We start from the raw sequence: 9,052 nt of genomic DNA on the forward strand, positions 1-9,052 counted from the left end.
AAGTATTTATGGATCATAGATTATTGCTATATAGACAGGAAGGCTAAAGCCCTGGGAATAGGAATCCAGGTTTCAGCTGTGGACACTCCCTGCCAAGTGAACTTTAGTCACTACACATGTGGCTCTGTCACCAGAACAATGCTAGGGGTAGCATCCTAAGGGATTGCTGTGGATATTCTATTTCCACCGACTCCCTGTCATGAGAATGTACCTGGGGGGGGCAGGGAAGGTGGCAGAGGGATGGGGGGTAAGGCAACCCCTAGGCAGGAAATGAGTTTTATTGAGTCACTGGTAAGAAGTTTAGTGGAACCTGGCCAACTGATTAGATCTGATCATAGGCATTCAGTCATTCAGCTGTTTTCCAGTCATGTCTGACTCTTTGTGACTCACTATGGGGTTTTCTTGACAAAGCTACTGGGGTGGTTTACCATTTTTCTCTCCAGCTCATTTTGCAGATGAGGAAACTGAGGCAAACAGAGGTAAGGGATTTGTCCAGGTCGGCTAGTAAGTGTCTGAGGCTTCATTTAAACTCAGACTCCCGACCTGGTCTCTAGCCACTGGAGCACTTAGCTGTCCCTCAATAAGCATCGATTCCAGGTACTGAGAATAGGAATAGCAAAAACATGGCCTTCAAATAGCTTACATTCTAATGGTGGAACAACATCCCCAAAGCTTTGTACTTTGAAGCTATGTTGGCCCCTCCTTTTAAATTGCATTTAATTTAGCAAGCATCCATTAATATCCTGTGAAAGGCTAGCCAGCAGGTACTAGGGAAATAGACATATACTCCTTGCTCCCTCTAAAGCTGCTTTTCCTCTTTGCTTCTTAGATCCATGGGGAAATGGGGGTGGGCAGAGCAAGGAGAGGGAATTTGGTATCACAGGGTCAGAGAGAAAGGGATCCCAGGATCGATGAGGGCAATGATGCTTCTGGCTTCTTAGCTACCATTAACTCTACTCATTTTGCTCTTGGCTAGGCTAGCTTTGGCCACAAAAAATTGGACTTCCTTGCTAGGACAAGACAGCTGGGCGAAGAACATACCTTCCACGGAGAGTGGGGTTGCCCTTTACTTGAATCTACCTGGTTCTCCTGCTCATTGCTTGTGCCTCGAGTTTCCCCAGACTTTCTGCCTTTGCTTCTGATGACTGATTTTCATACAGGAAGTATGAGTCAGACATCCTGGGTAAATAGCACTCTCTTATACTCTTTGCCCACTTGAAGGAGAGGGCTGTGGTGAACCAAAGAAAATCAAATTGCACATTTCCTAGAACCCAATTGTTGCAGCAGATAGAACTCTTGATCAGAAGTCAGGAGACCTGAATTTATATGTGGTGTCACATACCTATTTGGTGTAGGACCCTGGGCAAATCATTTAATTGCTGTTTTTAAAAACATTTTAAAATGTTTTCATCCATAAAATGGGGATAATAGTTGTGTCTACCTCTCAGGGTTGTGATGAGAAGAAAATGAGATAATATTTGTCAAGCCCTCTACAAACATATAAAAAGCTAGCTAGATCAATCAATTAATTAAGAAGCATTTACTAAGGAAGAATGACACAAGATACTAGGGTTACAATTGCAAAAAAAATGGAATGATTCCTATTTGCAAGAAGTTTACATTCTGATGAAGGAGACCCAAAAAGTATCTGTAAAATATACACAGAATAAAAATAAAGTAAATTAATACAAAGCAGGTGAAATATGATTTATTCTGCTCTGGGCTAGGCTAGCTTTGGCCAGAGGTAGCTGAAGTTGCCTTCCAGGAAAGGATAACCAGGAGGAAGAACATTATCTTCCATGCATGTTGGGGGTGGATGATAATTTGGGAGGGAGCACACATGCTGTTGGGGAGGGAATGCTTCTTAAGATGCTTGAGCAACTCTTAAAGGAAGAGAGGATGGAGGATCCTAGCATGGAGAATGACCAAGGCAAAGACACTGAGGTGGGAGATAGAGTGCCATGTGGAAGATATAGACAAGTCTAGTTTGTCTGAAACAGATGTCAGGGAGTTAGGCAATGTCCAATGGGATTGGAAAGATAGATTGGGTCCAGTTTCTGATGCTAGGGGATTTCCTTGGTTTGAGAGAGAGGTGGACTCATGCTGCTGGTTGATAGGTATTCCCCATATTCATTATGCATGGTCTTCTGGTTTTCCTTTTTATTCTTTTTCTTATTCTTATTTTTATTCTTTATATTTACTAATAGATGCTACAAACAGTATCCAGCTACCTGAATCTGCTTCTTTGAAGAGCCAGATCTAACACATCTAGAATAGAGATTACCAAAATACAAAAAGTTCAGAAAAAGGGACAGAATTTCTCCAGTAGATGGAGATTCAATATTCAAAAATTTATTTATTCAATATTGAATATTTTATTCAATATTCAAAATATTGAATGTTTTGTTAAATATTCAATATTTATTCAAATATCAATATTTCAACATACTCATTGACAATGAGTTGGTGCTGCCCCACACTTAGAGAGGTGGTGCTAAGGGATAGAAAGTCACTGACTTGTTGAAAACCAGAATGTCTCTCTCAGCACTTCCATCCAGGTGGGTTTGATGATTAAGATCTCTCAGTGGCAATCAATGACATCTGTATCCACATAAAAGTATGTGCTGAAACAACAAGATTGTGTGATAATCAGCTATGATAGACTTGGTTCTTCTTAGCAATTCCATGTTCCAAGGCAATTTCAATAAATTTTGGATGGAAAATGCCATTTGCATCTAGAGAAAGACTTATAGAGATTGAATGTGGATCAATACACATTATTTTTTAACCTTTTCCCCTTCTTTTCCCCCCTTTCTCATGGTTTTCCCCTTTTATTCTAATTTTTCTCTTTCATCCTGACTCATATGGAAATATGTAAAAAAATGAATGTATATATATAACTTAAAAATAAAAGTATGTGCTGATGATCAGAAATAGTCCCAAACAAGTAGAGAAATATGGCAGGAAGAAATAAAATGGTTAATATTCTCAAGGAAAATGAGAAAGAAGGAACCTTAGAAGCAAAAGATAAACTATTATACAAAGCAGTAATCGTCAAAACAATTTGGTAGCTTGATCAATGGAGCAGATTAAGGATACAACACATAGAAACATATAAGTATAGTAGCTTAGAATCTCATAAATCCAACCCAATCTACTATGGTAAAAATTTGTTATTTAACTAAAGTGCAACCACTTTAGTGGAAAACTGGCAGAAACCAAGTATTAACTAATATCTTATACTTTATACTGAGATAAGCTCTAAATAGTTAGACCAAATTAAGATGACATCATAAACAAATCAAGGGGGCAAAAAGAAAATTGCCTTTCAGATCTAGGAAGAGAGGAAGCATTCATGACCAAGTAGGGGGATATAAAGGATCTCAGAAGATAAAATGGATAATTGTGATTAAATAAAATTGACAAGTTTTTTTTTTTTATAAAGAGTGCCAGTGCACTAAAATTACAGAAACAGTTTACTAGAAAAATTCTTTGCACGAAATTTCTCTGAGAAGAGTCTCATTTCCAAGATATATAAGGAGCTGATTCAAATGCATAAGAATAAGAGCCATTCTCTAATTGGTAAATGGTCAAACGATATTAAAAAGATAGTTTTAAGAGGAGCAATCCAAGGTATCATCAGATACATAAAAGTGTTCCAATCACTAATAATCATAGAAATTAAATCTGAAAATCTCTGAGGTTCCACTTCATACACTTTGGTTTGGCAAAGTGGCAAATACACACAGATACCTCCCCGCCCCCCAAACACACAAAGAAGAAAATAACACATACTGGAGTGGTTATGGGAAAACAGCCACATCGACTTATTTTTGGTGGAATTGTAAATTTGTTCATCAGTCCTAGGAGACACTTTAGGAATATGCCTTAAAAGTTAATCAACGGAATATCCTTTGACCTAGTAGGACTATACCTCAAAGAGATTAAAGAAAGGGGGAAAGAATCCATATTTGCAAAAAAAATATTTATAGTAGCTTTTCTTGTTGAGGCCAAAAAACTTTGGTAACCAAGTGGTAGCCATCAATTGTGGAATGGCTGAACAAAATATGGCACATGAATATAATGGAGTAATGAAATGTTATACAAAGACACAAACACAAATAGTCATTTTCCTCAAGGAGATTACTGGGTGGAAATAAATGCACAGTGATAAGGAAAACAAGCTATACACAAATTAATTTTCAGATGGGGAAGAGGGGAGATATGAGTCATACCCATACTATATGAGGAAGAAATCAGAAAAACTCTCCTGCAGGAGATGAGGCTATCTGGGAAACACCAAAAGACCATCCTTTCCCTGCTCCCCTATCCCCACCAGAGTACCTAAAATTCCACTGTTATTTCTCCATTTTAAGGCAATTTTTCATACAATCACAAAACTGGAAGGGATGTCAGCAATTATAGAGTCCAAGTTCCACCCAAAACATTAGCATCTTTTGTGACAATTGACTAATGCAATCAAACAATAGTGAGCATTTATTAATGCTTATTAATTTTTATTGTTATTATGTGCCCAATGCTCTACTAGGTGCTGGGAAAATTAAGGTAGACACTATATAGTCTCTGCTCCTCAAGGAAGTTATATTCCATCGAGAGAGACAACACGTACATACATATTTAAGTATATATAAAATATTCAAAGAATAAAATAATTTTGTTGGTGAAAGCTCTAGCTGGAAACTATTTCTTTTTACCTGGACTATTGTAACAGGGCATTTCTATCTCCAATATATCCTTTTTCTTTTCTTTTTTCCTTGTTTTGATCTTCTCCAGAAAGTTACCACAATATTATTTATTAAAAGCAAAGATCTGTTTCCCTCAAAAATCCTGTGTTCTCTTTATTGCCTCTAGGACCAGAAATAAACTCTTAAATCTGGAATTTGGAGCTCCCCATTACCTCTTTCACTAATTTCTTGTTACATTCCTTGAGGCACTATGTTTTCCCATTTAAAAAATTACGACACTGTTTACTGAATCAGACATGCATTTCTCCACCTTGCCTTTGTACAAACCTCCATTCATCCCTTACTTCTCTACTTCTTGATATCTTTGTCTTAATGCAAAATTTAGATCAGGTACCTCCTCTTCTGTGAAGTCTTCCTGGATCCCTTTAGTTATTCCTCTTCCTTTGCTTCTCAAATATTTCCAGAATTCAGTGTCTGATTGCTTTTATTTATTTATTTTTTTAATCCTCTACTGTGAATTATACTCATCTGTTTACATACTGTATTCCTCCAGCAGACTGTAAGCTTCTTGAGGGCATGAAATGATGTTTTCTCACTTGTCTCTAACTTCTGCATCTAGTACAATGCCTAGCACATAGAAGGTACTTAATAAATATTGTTGAATTGAATTGAATTTCAGGCCAGATTGGTAGCTTGAGTAAGAATCTTGAAATCCCCAAATCTCAAAGTTGGAAGAGATTGTTTCATTTTCCTTAAATCTAAATTAAACCCCTTCTATAATATTCTTGATAAGTAGTCATCTGGCCGTTGGCTGCTGACTCCAAGTTAAGGGATATTCACTAGCTTCCAAGACAACCCGTTCCACTTGTGGCCAGTTCTACTGGAGAAAGATTCCCCCTGTCTCTAACTCCCTCCGGATTCCTGTTCTATTTCTCCTGATCTAGACCTCCAGATCAGAGCTCTATGCATTATGGTATAAGTCTATGGAGGAACGATGCTTTCAGTTTTGTGTCTCCTTCCCTTGACCTGAGCTGTCTTGATGAGTGAGGGAGCCAGCCAAAATGCTCTCTCTCTAAGCAGTGCGTGTCCAGATCAAACATACCTACCCAATCGGTTCCAGTTGTACTTCTTGACCATCTTGCCACTAACTCTGCTGCTTCCTTTCCTACAACTTGCTCAGTAATCAAACCAAATCTTCTCCTGCTTCTTGAAAGAGCATTTTCATTAACTGACTCAACATCCCTGTACCTTCCCAGACCACACCTCCTTTTCTTGGTCACTATTCCTCAAATATATTCGTCTCACAGATTAGAAAGAAGATGAACTCCTTGATTATATCATTTGGGGCTTGCTATTACTAGTCCTTAGCACAGTATCTGGCAGAGTAAGTATCTAATAAATAACTTTTCATTCATTGCTTCATTTCATATATCAAACTTAAATCTGCCAGTTGTTTATTTCTGGTTTTGCCCCTTGGGTTTAGGCAAAATACATTTCATTTCTTCTCCCCGTAGCAACTTACCAGATAGCACTTCTCTCCCAATTCTTCTTTTCTCCAGCCAAGAGGCCATCTTGTTCCTACCCATCCCTTACCATTACTCTTAGGTCAGCTTTGCCACTTTGCCTTGGACTTAACCTGTCTGTGCTTTTGATTCAGTGATTTTACCTACCCACCTTGCAGTGAATAGGCTGTTAGCTAAATGTCTGACCCTATGATATTCTCCTTACTATGGGGAGATGAATTGTGGCCTTTGAATTGGGAAAGGGAGGACAACTTACACGATGAGAGCCAGTCCAAGAGTTGGATTTGTGAAAATGCTTCTAAAATCTGGGTCCTGTTCTCATTAACCTCGGCCACCTTATTTGTTGTGGTTCTCTGGGAAAACATAGGGATGTTCTGACCTGCAAACAGAGAATCTGGTAGGGACTGATTGCTTTCATTTGAAAAATCCAAGATGCTAGAGAGTGGCCTGACCTCTTGTCAGTGAATGTGACCGATGTCCTTGTCTTTGCTTTGAGGGAGAGCCTCCCATGCCTTGTGACTCTCCTATTCTCAGGAGCTGTCCACCTGTGCCTTATTGTGTCCTGACCGAGTGTGTTGGGGAGGGAGGAAGGAGAGAAGGATACTATTAGTGCCTAAATTGGAGACTTCCTTAGGATTTTGACTTAGATTGTAAGTTGGGGTGATCTCCATGTACAGGCTGAGTATATCCTCAGGAAGTTCTTGGCTCAGTGGGTGGGACACCTCCTACAAATGGGCTACATATGTCTCCAGGAAGTTCTGGCTTAGAGCGTGGGGCTGTAGCCCATAGATTGGCTGAGTAAGTTTATTCCCAAGGATTGGTGACTGATTTAGAATGTGGGATAATCAGCAGGCCCTCAGGATACCTTGGCATAGACTAGAACAGCCTCCTGTATGGATATACTTAGAATGGACATACTTGGCTTAGGGTTGGGGACAACATCCCATGAGTAGCCTGAGAATACTCAGGAGATCCAGGAAGTTTTTTACTTAGGGGGAAGGATACCATTTGCCAAGTAGCTGGAGTATAGATTTGAGGGCCATCTCTAGTTATCCTAATCTATATCTTTTTTTTTTTTAATTTTTTACTGAGGAAATTGGGGTCAAGTGACTTGCCCAGAGTCACACAGCTAGGAAGTGTTCAGTGTCTGAGACCAGATTTTAACTCAGGTTCTTCTTCTTCTTCTTTTTTAAAATTTTCATCCTAATCTCTATCTCACCCCGGATCCAGACAGCTCTAGAGGACAAAGTAAGGCTGGTGACTTTCCACTTAAAAAAAACTTACTTGCGGGTCATAACATCACTTTCCTGATGCCATAAATCTCTTTGAAAACAAAGAACAAAAACATCTCCGTGTAGATTTAAGAGACCAGACCACCAAGTAGACTTTCCAAGGATTTTTAAAAATCTAGTCATTGAAAATCATCCAGAACAAAGGATTCCTCTTAATTTGACCTTGTGGATAGTCTTATTGTCCAATGAAAGGATCTAGAATTGTGAAGCAGTTTCCTTTCTCAGGGATGGTCTGATCACTGAATGCAAGCTGGCAAAATAGAAGGAGGAGAGACTGCTTGTTGGTCTCTTCAGCTACATCCTTCTGGCTTGGTAAGGACTAGAATTGATTCAAAGCTTGGAATAGAGTCTATGCAGCCACTAAAAAGCATCATTCATCCATCTATCCATTTTTACAGCATTTCGGGGGCTCATTGGATAGAGTTCTGGGTCTGGAAACAGGAAGACCTCAGACGGGGACTAGCTGTGTGACCCTGAACAAGTCACTTAATTTGTATTTTCCTTACTCCACTGGATAAGGGAATGGCAAGTCACGCCAATGTCTTTGCTAAGAAAACCTCATGGACGGTATTGCCAGTGAGGTCATGAAGAGTCGCATGAACCTGATTGATTGAACCACAACAAAAATAGGAGATGTAGCATAGTGGAGAGATTCAGGCAAGCAAACCTGATTTTAAGTTCCATCCCTGGTACATGATGAGGATGGTCCTGGCCAAAAATCACTCAGCCTCCTGCTGCCTTAGGCAATTCTTTACCACCATCAGTGTCAAAGATTAATAATAAATAAATCATTATAATCATGAACATTGATGAGATAGCACTTTGACATTTGCAAATCGCTTTCCGTATATGATCTCATTATCTCATTTATGAAGTAAGTGCCATCGTCCTTTTACACATAATGAAACAGACTGAGAAATGTGAAGTGACTCGCCCAGCGCCACACAGCTAGTATGTATCGAGGCAGTTTTAGAATTCAGATCTTCCTGACTCTAAGTCCAAGACTTCCCCATCATTCAATTAGCTCAATCACCAAGAGGAATAGTTAAAATAAGTATAGAAAGTGTGACTGGCCACAGACTGTGAAAGGCATGTGGGGATCCCTAGAGAAGAATGGGACTGGGGAACTCATTTTTAAAAAATTCTTATGGGGGGCTGCATACAAAGGACAATAAGCCATGGTTCCTGCTTTAGGAAGGCTGACTGATGGGCTGGGCAGGCAGGGGGGTTAACTGGCCCTCTGTAGCCTATCTGACAGCCACCCATGATTCCATGCCTGCAGACGGCACAAGGACAGAGAAGGATTGGGGAATATTTCCAAGACTACGTTGCTTCCAGATGAGGTCCAGAAAAAGTCACTGGCGGATTTCTGACTTTTATTTCCCTCTATGACTTGGCTATTTTCTCCTGACATGTGTTTGATTTTCCTCCCTTTGAAGAGAATTTCATCCTTGTTAAATGAGTCCACAAGGAGTCATTCAGAGGTAATGATTTTGAGTAACTACTGACCTGGGTCCAAGGCAGTTTTGGA

This window comes from Sarcophilus harrisii, chromosome 5, assembly GCF_902635505.1.
Source record: "Sarcophilus harrisii chromosome 5, mSarHar1.11, whole genome shotgun sequence".
Lineage (NCBI taxonomy): Eukaryota > Metazoa > Chordata > Mammalia > Dasyuromorphia > Dasyuridae > Sarcophilus > Sarcophilus harrisii.